Raw genomic sequence first — 14,468 nt, 5'->3', positions numbered from 1 at the left:
AACAAGATGGACATGAGACAACAGTGTGCCCCATCAGCAAAGAAGGCCAATTGCATCCTTGAATGTATTAACCAATATTGGGGCCAGCAGGTCGGGGGAGATAATAATTCCCCTCCATTAAGCACTGGTGAGACACAGCTGAGGTGCTGAGTTGAGTTCTGGGCTCCCAGTACAAGAAAGACGTGGGCATACTGGAGCAGGTCCAGCAAAGGGCCACCAAGCTGACCAGGGACTAAAGCACATGACATAGGAGGACAGACTGGAAGAGCTGACTTTGTTCATCCTGGAGATGACAACAATCAGGGGAGGCCTATATTGCTGCCTACAGCTACCTGATTAGAATGTACAGAGAAGGTGGAGCCAGACTCTTCTCAGAGGTGCACAGAATTAGGAAAAAAGGCAGTGAGCACAACTTACAACATGGGAAATTCCAATTAGATATAAGGAAAAATATTTTTACCACAAGAGTGGTCAAATGCTGGAACAAGTGTCCAGAGAAATTGTGGAATCTCCATCCTGGGAGATCTTCAAGACTTGACTAGACATGTCTCTGAGCAACTTGATCTAATCAGACATCCTTTGAGCGATGAACTGGATTAGATGACCTCCAGAGGTCTCTTCCAACCTAAATTATTCTGTTTCTTTGATTCTAATTGCTTTCAAAACTGTTCACCACTAGAAGTCATGAAACTTGCTTTGAAACATCTGATACCCAGTTGTGTTAGAGATGGTATACCAGCTATTTTACACCTCTTTAGATCCCACAGACTGTTCTTACTGAGTGAGTAGTGTAGGGTACAGAGACACTCTAGTAGTTTGCCTACATACAAAGGTAGGCAAGGTAAGCAAGGTGCCTGTGACTGAGCATAAAATAGTCCACATGGAACAGCTGCCTGACAGTAAGACAGCTTTAAAGCTTACCTCAAAAGATAGTAAAGACTTAGCTCTAAGGCACCTTCTGTCTAATCCCACATAGCTGTTTCTCTCTGTTTACCAGAAAAACATTTCTAGTGGGATTTTTAAGCAAACAGCATGGTAGCTTGAAATAAGGGAAAAGAAATAACCAGGCACAAAGAAATTCAGACATTCACCATTTTGTCTAGAAAGCATTTTATGCCCCTTCTTTGATGAAGCTGCTTCTGTTACAATATCTCAAGATGAAAGTGCATTCATCCTATTATTGAAAAATCACATGTACATTCTCAAAAGTATGGAGACTGAAAGCGGGAAATGGTTGAACTCATTAACAATTTAAAATATATATATTAACAACCCCTTTGAAGATGATGTCTCTAATTGTTGTACTGAAATTTCAAGTATGATATAGTTGCGTCAATCTGGAGAGGCAATTTAGAGCTTTAACATTAATTCCTAATTAACTGGTAATGTTTCCTTATACTTTTATGAGCTCATTTCCACTGATAAGTAACTGTTTATCTGTATTGGTTGCTGTAGCGACACAATTGAAACTGTTTCTCTGTCTAACAATACAAGTTAATAATTGTTCTGAAGAGTGAAAATTACTATAGTTTGTTTTGCATGGAATGGCAGGTTAGAGGAATAATGAACTTGATGAAGGACTACAAGCAAAAAGTAGCAATATTGACAAGATCAAAACAAGGCAGAGGCATATTCCAGTTGGGTGCAAGAAATATTGCTCAGTTGTTTGAAATCTTCCATAACTAGATGAAACAGTCAACAACATGTTGCAGGTTATATTAAAACAGAAAACATTGTAATCACTAATGAAATGGAGGGAGAGGGAATCAAAAAGGATGAGAAGCAGGAAAATGAGGTCAGATTTTAAATATGTAGACTGATGCCTGTGAGAAGAATAATTCAAAACATAGATATTCACTTGTGTGGAATATTTCAAGTAGAGTTAAAAATATTCTAACTTGTGCCTGAAGATCAAAATAGATATCTGCTTGCAGTGCAATATTGCTATATAAAACACTGTGATTGTGGGGAGTGATAGTCTTGTAACACATGTCAAGGAGATAAAATCTGTTTATCACAGTGACAAACATCAGCTACTACACTGTATATATATCTAAGCACTTCTGCAGAAGAAAGATGTCTGTAAAGGATTTTTGAGAAAAGGAGGTGATGTGGATGCTTCTGTTAGGTAAAAAGCTGCTGAGAGAAAAATAATATTAGTGTATTTTATATGCCCACCCTTGTCTTTGTAAATGGAAGACACTAGGACACACTAGGAAACATGAAAATCTATATTTCAGGCAGGGCTACACAGCTAGATGTGCTTAAAATAAGAACCCTTCTCTTTTTCTCAGACATTTGACAAACACAGAATTAAACCTACGTTCCACATATTGACATTTTTAGGTCCTGAACAAATATTTCTTAAGTATATATTCCATCTAATATGAAACAACCTATTAATAACCTTTTTTCCTTCCACTGTGTTTCCAAAACCCCAACATTTTTGTATGTTATTTTCTGTAGAAACATGTAGGATAGTTTGAAAGAACTGTCTTTATTCATAAGATGAGAATGGTAAGGGGGAGGTCTTATTACTGTCTTCAACCAGATAATGGGAAGCTAGAGAAAAGACAGAGCCACACTCTTCTTGAAGATGCACAGTGGAAAAGATGAGGCAAGAGACATCTGTTGCAACAAATGAAATTCTGACTAGATGTTAGAAAAAAAATCTTCTCCTCACAGGAAGTGTAGCCAAACTCTAGAACAGGTTCTTCCACAAAGGCTGAGTCCACTTCCTTGAAGATATTGAGAACTTGACTGGTGAAGGTCTTGAGCAATGTGATCTAACCTATACCTGACTTCAGCATCAGCCCTGTTCTGAGCAGGATCTCTAAAGAGGTCCCTTCCATTCTGAGTTATTCTGTGGTTCTAACAAGCATCTGGAGAAGAAACACACACACCTGATACCCTTCACAAGCCAACAGTGTTCACAGAATGGAAGTGAGTGACATATCTGGGAGCAGACATGGCACCAGTCCACAGATAAGTACATCAGTTGCTGCACCTCATTGACTGACTCTGCATTTGCCATAGCTTTTTCATTCAAAGATCCTGTCTTTTTACCATGGTAATTTGAAAAATTATAATCAAAAGCTAAGCACGAAAAGAACGAGGAAGAATAAGCTCAGCTTTTGTTAATGTGAAGCATTCACCATCTGACATAAATTCTCTGGATGAGTAGCTTAATATGTTTCTTCTTACCCATCCAGGACACAACCATCCACTCTTGTCACTGTCCATAAAAACTAATTTTAAAAAATTTATTAATCTATCAATGTTATAACAAACAAAGGATAAGATGAAACTTTGAAAAAAAAATGTTATAAAAGACTGATAAAAACCTTCACTGGTTGGATTCATAAATTTGCTGGTGTTTCTCTACTTCTTGTATATACAGATGAGATACTGTGGGCTCAGAGCAGCCAGAGACCTATGATACAAGTCTCTGCACAGAAAAATACTACATTAGCAGGAATCTGTAAGAAGGCATTTTATCTCCTTCCACACACCTAAAGTACCAGTGAAAAGCCCTGGGAATCCTATAGGCTGCACTTGGATGAAAGAAGGGAGCTGAGTGATACTTCTGCTAGTCATGGTATAAATAGTGCAAGATTACTTACTGTGTTATAAAATAGCGTTGTCCCAAGGACACTCTGCCAGATTAATTGGCTTATCAGCTCTGAATCAGAGTCACAAGCAGTTACTTGGCCCTATTTTTCCTTTCCAGTGCTCCCCACATATTGCTACATCTGCATGCATCTGGGACAGGGTGGGAAAGGTAGCTTCCATTTAACAGAGAAAACAAGGGGCCTGCTCAGTTCCTATAAAAATCAGTAGGAGTAATGACACTGACTCCAGCGGGCCTTTAATTATTAGGAAAAGAAGGCTTTTGAAGAGATAATCACTGCTACAGGTCTCAGAGTGTTATTTACTTACCCATAATGGTAATCATAGCCACTACACACCATTTCATTCTTCTATTCTACAGTATATATTAAACACTTTGCAGAACTGCGAGCACAGGAACAAAACACAAACAAGTGTAAGGAGGTCTAATTAGTGAGCTGATGTCTCAATCACTCACCAGGCTGATCATTATCAGACTCAGTAATTTCCCTGGTTATTCTATTGCATTTTCCAAAACAAAAAAAGATAGAAGAAAAAGGACACAGTGTCCTCAAAACAAGGGACAGATTCTGCTACACTTAGTCCTACTGAATAATAACATGTCCCACAAGCTCTTCATGCAAGTCAACTGAGAAAAGGGATTTGACATTTCTTACAAGAAACAGGGGCTTCGGTAAAACACGTGCCTGGCAAAGTATAACAGTGTGAGCAGGGGTGGAAAAATAAATCCAGCATAAATCTAAATCACTTAATGACCTCTTTTTCACATGACAGTGGTGATGTCACTGGCCACCTTGCAACTTGTCCTAATATTTGATACGCAGAAGAGTATTGGTGTATCTGGTTGAAGTGGAGGTATGACATAGCACCATTTATACGATCATTTCAACAGCTGCATGACCAGTTTGACTTTGTGAGTAAAACAATAACATCTTTCACAACATTTTTAATTTTAGGGGGAAAAAAAATGTTTTTCAAGCTCTGAACAGTTATAAATCTGGGGAAAACTGGACCCCCAATGTAAGGTGTTTCTTCCTCCCAACCATTTCACTAATTCAGTCTTATACACCAGTTCAGAGGGATCTTGAATATCCTGCTTTCATACTGAAGATAATTTCCTTGGCATTGCAAACAGAGCGTTCAGAAGTCTCATTACAAAAAGGGTCTCTGAGCAGTGGAGCCTGTAGCCTCACACAGAATCTCAATTCCTTTTTTAATCTGCACAAATAACTTAAAACCTTTCAGGCAACAACTTTCACATTTTTTCTCTGTAGGTATTCCCTCAGCTGGAAATGTTAATCTCAAAACTCATATGTTTCTATTTTTAACATCTTCTGGGAGGTTGTTTTTTTTGTGTGTGTGTGAGCTTCTGAAATAACACCATCTTTTTACCAATGAATCTTCAAAATTGTTTTCTCAAAGAGTTTCTTTTTAGTTTTCTTGCTGTTGTCACTTTCATTGTAATGATATCCTGATTTTAATTTCCAACTATGCCTTGTTGCTAAGGTAAAGCTTCATGTTGTATCACTAACCTTTTCAATAGATTAGGGAGTCAGAGGTAGGAAGATATAGGCACTGAGTTTCTCCTTTATTTTCTGACAGCAGATAAATTCAGATTGCTGCTTTTCCTTTTGGGGATGTTTGGGATACTTAGAATTTCTTCCAGGTATAAAGTATTAGACTCTGTATAAATGCAAATCCTTTCTGATTCCCCTTTGGAACCAACCTGAGTGTACTTAGGTGTTTGCAAAGCTCAACCCCTGAGAAAATACAGTAAGATAGGAGGATGAGAGATCACACTCTGTATGAGGAAATACCACTCAAACTGTCCAGCTTGTCAAAGATACCTTTATCACTCCCATGTGTTTATTCCTCTGCTGTTAAATAGCGATGTTACTCAATGAATATGAGTAGGGCTATCTGGTAGTGAGGTGAGTTTAGACTGAGGATGCATGACTAAATAACGTTCCTGAAGTCCTCAAGTTCCCACAACACTGGGTTATAAGAAATAGGGACAAAATCACAGCAAGTAAAGCAAGGATTCTAGTCCAGTGCTCAGTAAAGAGTCAATAGCCAATACTTCTAAAAGAGACTAAATCAGCAAAGCCAGACTGTATTCTGCATGACAAGGAGCAGGAATTCTGTTCTTTTTACTAACGCTGGCTGTTGCGGAGCATTCATCCATGGGCTGAGTCATGTATATACAAATCCCACAGAGATTGTCCCAGCTCCTGACAGCTCAAAGTCTAAGACAACACAAGGATCAAGACAGATTCCTTCCCATTGATGAAAAGGTAAAAGCATACCACTTACTACAGTTAAACTGCTCTTCACCAAACAGCCTGACTGCAAAATATAGGCCATCCATGGTATGAACCTGCACTGTCAGTGAGGAGTTTCTCTCTTTACAGATTGTTTTTAAATATAATAGCTCTCAGGTGACAACTTCTCTCTCTGTTTCCAAGGTGCTAACAGAACTAGCCCAGAAAGTACCCTCAAGCACAGCTCAGTTCCTGTTATCATGTAGCAGGACTGACACCTTACCACAAGTCAAGACACTATAGAGTGACCAGTTTTCCAGAGCCCCAGTTCATAATGTTACTGACATTTAGTCAGTAGTTAGTCTACACTAATTAAAAGACCTGTTTTTTCTGACTTCCTGCAGTAGTAGTCTGTTTTTCTCACTGGTATTTCGTGGGTATGGATGGTACATTCCTGACAGTCAGGGTCCTCACACCACCCATTTCAGGGGTTCATGAGTATGATTTTTTCACTAGTTTCCTAGATGGGGTCAGCAGCTCCATGGCTGTTTGATATTAGACCTGCTAAAAGTTGCAAACAATCTTACTGTATTGCAAGGGCTAATTTGTGTATGCAAAGGTTTGAGAATACACTTGGCATTCAGATGCATGGCAATGTTTCTGCAGTCAGTCCAGCACAAAATCTATCAGGTTTTAACTCAGCTAAGGTTACTAGCAGAGTGGTATGGGAGCTAAAAAAAAAAGAAAAAAATAAAGGTCAAAGGTAATAGGTAGGAATTTACAGAGCTGCTGAGCTCTCACTGACTTCTACCAATGAGGCACCATTAGTTCCTCTCTTATAATGATAATTTCAAGCAGAAACACACAAACCCCACACCCTCCACAAACCTAAAAAGCCTGTACTAATATGTGCATATATATGGCAATGGCCCAGAGCTCTAGAGAAAACGATTTTTCCTTATCTCTGCATATGTTTCTTACTGGGCTGCATGGATCAGAAGAATATCTGATCAGAGGAATATCTAATGGGAATGGTGATTGAAAGAAGGCTGGAGAGTTTCCCTTTGAAAGGAAAACAACATTCTACATTTGGCAGTGAGACATTTCAGTATTAACACCATTATTTACGCATACTCACTGAAAACACGTTTCTCTATATCTGACTTCTATCAGAAAAGCTGATTTGTGCAATTTTACACACCCTAAGTTCCCAAATACACTATGGAGATACGTTTATACATTCTTCTTACTGAAGTAAATGGCTCAAGATATCTCAATTTTAAGGGGAAAAAAAAAAATAAATAAAAAATAGACCTTCTATTTCATCACGTAAAAATTCCCATTCCAAGGGTCTCTGTTTAGCTAAGGTTTTCACAACTCAATCTGAATGTTGGATGGATCAATGGGTTTAATTAAGGTTTTAAAGGGATGGTGTCTGACAAAATAATTTTCTCCTTTCTGAAGAATTCATTCCTGCTTTCTGATCAGGAAAATCCCGTTGTATGCTCAGAATTCATACCTGTTTAGTCTTATTTCTGCTTGGTTTTATCCTGGCACCCAGTCTGATGCCTCATAGGTCTTGCATTGGAAAATACAATGAATTATGAATCCATACCACTGGTAACACCAACATTGGTTGAAACGTAATCTCATTGAAATTGAAAGTTTAATATCACCCAAAGTTTACTTTCCTGTGATGGAGGTGTAATGAATTATGTCCACTAATGGAAGAAATGGGCATAATTTTCTCCATCTGGGAGGCTAAAGCATTGCAAATCTGCCTCCCCAAAGTCCTCATACCCTGTCTAAGATAAACTGAGAGTCGGCACAGTTTTTGGTATAAACAGAATAAGTGCTGTTCAGACAGAGGCAAAGGAATATAATGAATTTTCGATTTTTTGTATCAACTTCTCAGTCAAAAGTGGTTTTTAGCCTTGCCAAATTCCAGATGCAAAGTTGTTCTGAGTTCTCCAGTGCAGTCCTACACTCTGCAGCACAGGTGTGGATTCATGCTGAGTGCAGAACATAACAAGGCCATGGGTTTTGCTGAATGTCTGAACAGCTATATGCCACCAGATGCTTAAAAACATTCAAAGATTTCTGGCCTCTTCGTAGTGATGGCTCTGCCTTCATATGGGAGGAGACCTAATAACCATGTTACCAGTTATTACACATTGAAAAAAATACTCTGTTTTCTTTTATTTTGACTGAAGGTCTCTGCTACACTAAATATGGTTTATGTCTTGCTGATACCATAACATTAATAAACTTCCCTAGTCAAACTTGCTGCTGGTGTGGATATGCTAAACCAGTTTTGTTGCTGTTTGAGAGAACGATGCATAATTGTCTATACATTAAGAAAAATAAATGTATATATTTTTTCCTATTATTTTTCTATGAAAATCAAGTCTACGTTTTCTGGCATGTCTCTCTCATCTTCAAAGCAAAGGCATTTTCAGGATATCAGTGATGTCTAAGGTTTTCTAAGAGTGAGGTTTTGACAGATGACCTCTTAGTAACAGTTCCTGTCTCTCCAGACAGACACTTTCCCGCTTAAAGATGCTAACATTTATGCTTAGGAAAGTAGCATGTATACTAACCCAAGGGGGTTGACTGATACTGTAACCCACAGGTATAATATTTAAAGCCTGGTGAGTTTTCAGAAAGAGAGGGAAATTCTTCACATCTGGCTATAAAGAGAGAAAATTCGCACACAAGGGCTTGCAGAATGATGCTCTGAAGAAAAAAAAAAAAAGTAAAATCCAACCCAGATAACTATCAAATGCAGGACCTCTTCACCTACTTTAAGAACAGATCTCCCAAGGGAATCATCAGCATAGAAGCACTTTAATGATGTTTTACTGCATTCATATATTTTTGTATTAATACATTCCAAATGTATTTTGAATGACTATTCTAGTTCCTTGTGCCTTTGGTGGATCCATTTGACATTTAAAATTCAATCTCTGTTGAAAATTCACACAGATGAAATTTATAACATAATGAATATGAAAGGCAGTAATGCACAAACATATCCCTACAGTGTCTTTACCCTCAAAAGGGAGATTCAGATCAATGTAAGGCAAGGTAGAAAATGTTTGCCGAATACTAAGTGACAAAAAACTTCTTCTTCCTCTTTAAACAATTTGCCAATAGATGAAACTAATTCTTGAGAGAGGTTCTCTGTTATTTACAGCAATCATTTGAGACTTTTTTTAGACCAAAACAAATTGATTTGGACTTTAATTGTTGATACTGGAAAGCATGAAAATATCCTTTTCTTGGTTGATTTCCACACTCCTCCACTGAGTGTAACTGATAACATAACACAGGCAGGGAACACAGAAAATATTAGTAATGTTCTGCCAGAGTTTTCATCCACAAAGAGTCCCAGTCTGATTCATCTTTTCATTTTAGATCAAGATAATTTAACTAGGTGAAAAAGCAACAAGAAGAAACCATTAATAGGACTAACTGCTATTCTTACCAGCCTCTCTGCACAGTACTATCATCGGTCATTGTATCTTTGCAAATCTCAGTATTACAAGATGCTTCAGCAAGTCTTCATAGGCAGCAATGATTTTCATTACGTTGAATAATTTCATACTGTCATCATATTTTGTCACTCCCTCATTCATGCTGTTTTCCTGATCATTTTTTAAAATGTTGAGTGGCACAGATCAGAGCGGGACCTCATGTTCAACCTTTCTTTCTGCACTGAAAACTATCCATCTATTTACTTTTGTTGTTTCCTGGCTTTTAAGCAGTTTCTAATTCATGAGAGCACCTTCCTTTTTCATTCTCTGATCGTTTCATTTATTTAAGAGCCTCTACTGACAGATCTTGAAAAAACTTTTTCAAAATTCATGTGCGCTAGACAAACCAGACCCTCTTGTGCTGCACCTCTTGAGCCTTTCAAAACTCTAAGATTTGTAAGATAGTACCTTCTTCTACAAAATTCTGATAGACTCCTCATCATTTTATTAATATTTATTTGTGTATCTGTCCATTCTATTCTTTGCTATTATTTTTACAAATTTGAGTGATATCTTCCTCTCTAATGTGTAGTTCTCTAAAACATACTTAGACTCATTTTAAACAAATCAGTACAATTTTTATCCCTTCATATTTGCCTTGTACTGAGGTTCTTTTGACTAGAGGTAATATAATGCTATCCATTGCAATCTAGCAATTGTCCGTCTGAACTCCTTTCAAACCCCTGAGTAAACATCATCTTGTTCCAGTAAAGTCTTAAGATTTTTGACAATTTATTTTAAAGTATATTTCACTGATATATTAGTTATAAGAATATTACTAACTTTTTGTATATCAAAATCTGATGCAGAGGATTCATGACTTTTTTTTTGCTCCAACCTTATTGTCCTTGAGTAATCCTTCTATGCTTAAGCCAGCTATCAGCCCCACAGACTCTCTGGCAGGCTTTCTGCTTCTGATGTGTTTTTTAAAGTCACCTTTTTATGGCTAGTTTAAATGCTTCCAGCAATTTTCTCATAAAAATCTTTTTTGGCTTGCCTTGCTATGAATTAACTTCTAACTTCCTAGAGTTTATGTCTATTTCTACTTTTCTCATTTAAGCAGACTTTTCAAGATGTCTTCTTATTTTCAAGACCCTCCTTCTTTCTCTTCTTTTATCATGGCCTTTTTTATTTTTGAAGATCCTCTTCAAGTCCTTTCTGATTTATGATACACTTACTCTGAACCTAAAACATTGATTTGCGATGCACATTAACTCTGACACAAAAAATTAGTCTGAGCCATCAAACAGTCTCCATGCTGTCTGCAATATTTTTATGCTTTTAGCCACATTTTAGTTAATTATCTCACTTTTGGGTAGCTTTAGTATCATGACAATTTGGGGTTTTTTTTACTTACCAAGATATTGAATCTGACTACATTGTCATATGTGGCTGATAATTATATCTTAAACCAGTCCCTGTACATTGCCCAAGTTTAAATCAGGAGTGGCTTTTCTACAGGCAGGACAATGTCCTCCGAGAAGTATATCTAATGGTGTTTGAATACTTAACCAGTGTATCATGGTGATATAACATTTCTGAATCTAAATCAGGGAAGTTACAAACATTTGATATTATTCATGTGTTTTCTTCTTTGCTTCAGTCTACTGACAAGGTCTACCAGGCATATGGGAAAGGTCTCATACCCTTTCTGGGAAATCAGCACATTGGAGTGTCTCTCTGAAGTGCTGCACAGTACTGCTTGCTGCATGGGGAACAGAATGAGGAAACTGAGGTCTCTGTGCAGTTGCAGGGCTACAGTCTTATCAGCATGTGGTGGAATAGCTTACACGACTGGAGTCCTTCGGATAACATGAAGAAACCTCATATTTGCAGACACTGATATCTGTTGAAGGGATGATATAGTGTGGCACAATCCAGGAGATTTCTGGAGTGCATTGATGACAACATCCCAACACAGGTGATCAAGAAGACAATAAACAAAGATACCCTCCTGGGCCTCATATTTAGAAACAAGAAAAAGCCAGTCAGGGATGTGAAGGTGAGGAACAGACTTGGCTGCAGTGACCATGAGGTATCAGAGTTCAGGATCCTGAGGGGAGGAAACAAGGCAAAAAGCATGATCACAAAGCTGGTTCAGAGATGTGCTTGGAAGAATCCCATGGGATAGAGCACTGGAGAGAACAAAGGTTCAGGAGAGTTGGTTGATTAACAAAGATCACATTCAAGCTCAAGAGTGGTCCACCCCAGCAAGGAGAATATCAAGCAAAGGTGGCAGAAGGCCTACATGGATGAAGAAGGAGCTCCTGACTAAACTGAAACATAAACAGGGTATGACATTCTGAAGTCCCTTCCCATCCAGATGACTCTGTGGTAGGTATCATTCCATGGTCACTGGTCCTCCACAGTCACTGGCACCACTGGTTACATGGGCTGTCATTTACATGTTTGTCATGTTCTGCTTTGCCTGTTTAGATGAGGAATTTCCAACCACAGGAATCCCATGTTACAACTCCTTACATCATCTTATTTCATTTATATTGTCTGATACTTTCTGTAATTTACTCATCATCCTTCTCAGTGCAAATATCTGTCATTCCCCTATAATTTTTGCACTGTTAGTAGTATCCTGAAATTATGCCTTTCATCTACTTTCTAAGATGCCTAGAAAGTCATTTTTTTAAACCAGGCATCCTATTTCACCCATTTTAACTTTCAGACTTAAAGTCCAAGTCTGATGCCTCAAAAAAAAAGCCATGTTTAGGCTCTAAAAATTGGTCTGAGTATTTCAGAAGTGTCAAAATACCTCACAGGTGTGCACGGGAGCTGCTGACTGTGCTAATAAAAACAAATACTTCAGTCACTTAACTATGGACTCTAAGCATTCATGTTTGGCAGAACAATCAAACTGAAAATTAACAGAGCTTTTGTGCACATAGCTTTGCAGAGAATACCACTCTTCAAGCTAAGCTGTAAACTTGGCACACCATGGACAATAAAGAGATGGACATTATAAAGCATGACTCAAAACTAGCTCCCACAAGCCCGGGTTATAAGTCTTTATAAAACCTTGATGAGTTTATAGCTTTAGAAATGGATGTGCAGCATCACCTTCCCAAAAACAGATTTCTTCATCTAGAAGTGATAAGATTAGTAAGTAGTCAATAAATACATAATATTTAAGTATTTATCTAAAGGAAAATGTTCAATTTTTTCATCTTGAAAACACATGCACACTTGTAAATATTGTCTATATTTTAATACACAATTCTATAATATATATTTTTTACAACAGTATTTGTTCACATAAAACTGGACTTTGTTAGCACAAACATGATACTGTAAGACCATTACAAAAAAGAAAAAAATATTTTAATGGAAACTTAGCAGTAGCACAATAAGTATATAGTGCCTGTAGGTAAAGTTTGAGTGTATGGGCTCCAGGAAAATGTGATTATAAGATTGATCAATATATTGTTCCAATAACCAATCCAACCAGATATTCCTTTTTTTTGGCTGGCATAAATCAAACGTAATTATTCTGACCAATACTTTTGTTGTTGCTGTATTATTTCCTTATACCATACCATAGTGTTGCCTGACAAATATTTAGTGTTGAAATTCCAGCCTGCTGTGATTTTTGTCTTTGCTTATTTGTTCTCACACTTTGAGTGGAAGAATGCAGGCTCACAGGAACTAATGAGGTAATTTGTAAACCTGTCAGCAAAAGACATGAAAATTAATCTAGTGGTGGTCTGGTGAAAGGGGAGATGAGGATTATAGGGGCCTCACTTCACCACTGCATCAAAATCCTTATTTCTACATTAAGCCAGGCTTTTAATTGCATGGGCAAATCTCAGGCCTTGTTATTCCTGCTCTGCAGGAATACATGCTCACCAGCCAACACACGTCCACAGGAGGTCTGAAGAAATACCTGAATTGCCTCTTCCCCTAAATCCCACACGAAACTTTCACATTTGCGCTGCATATTTCCCTCTTTGTGCCTCCTTGCCAGCAGTGCTACACAAGGTATAAACTCTGCAACAGATGTGATATTCCATCTCCGGCATTCCTATTCTTTGCATGAATGTCTGCTTGGGGCCCCTCTGAAGGAGGCTTCTCAAGGATGAAATTGTGCCAAACCCCATAAGGGCTGTTTATTGCCATATTACTTTTATTCTGTAAGATTCTTAGCAACAATAGCGTGGTTTTGAGAATGTATTGAGTGACAAAGCAGGACTTTATTACTAATGTTTTGTGTATTTTATTTTCTTAAGAGGAACCGAGGAGAGTAGTCCATCATGCAACTTTGTGTTTGTGAGTTTTATTCTGCAGGGAAGTGAGAGGGATCTTCTACATCTGTTGTTATTCTTTGTTTTTCATGAGGGAGCAAGAAGTCTTGCTGGCTTTATTGTTGCTCTATTTTTCCTACTCACATTCTCAGGAGAGACATCTGGGGAGAAGGCTATGAAAATGTGTGGAAGCAGAAACAGTATGAAAGGCAAGGGAGGTGGTTTTATAATAACCCATGAGGACAGATTCACAATGGGAAAAAAATCTTTGGAGGGGAAAATACTATATGAAACTTAAATGATCAGGATGCTTGGATAATTCTTGTCTTACTTGTATTACGAGTTTCCAGGTAATTCATGAGCTATTATGACTAAAACCAATCTGCTTCAGTATTCTATTACTTGCTATGCTTTATCAATATCTGGTTGCATGGTTCCACACTGTTTCTGATCTCCACTGGCTACCTGATGATTCATCAAAGGGCCATTGGTATAGCAATAACTTTTTGCCTTTCTGCAGCCAGGCAAATTGAGTTCTGTTTGGCCTTTGCTTGACAGAGATGATCAGATCCTTTGTGTCTCATGGTACAACCACTACCTCTTCTAAGACAAGCTCACCAAAGACAGGTGGAATTCTTCTAAGACAAGCTCACCAAAGACAGACTTCAGGAATTCTTACAGGTTTGAATGACACACATACTGAATACTTGAGGTGACTGGTTTATTGACAGCTCTCAGACAAATGTTTAAAGCCTGTATCCCATGCCATATTCTAATTTTCTCAGTTT

This window comes from Tyto alba, unplaced genomic scaffold, assembly GCF_018691265.1.
Source record: "Tyto alba isolate M040663 unplaced genomic scaffold, T.alba_DEE_v4.0 Super-Scaffold_14, whole genome shotgun sequence".
NCBI classification, from domain to species: domain Eukaryota; kingdom Metazoa; phylum Chordata; class Aves; order Strigiformes; family Tytonidae; genus Tyto; species Tyto alba.
Note: the sequence above shows the minus strand (reverse complement) of the source record.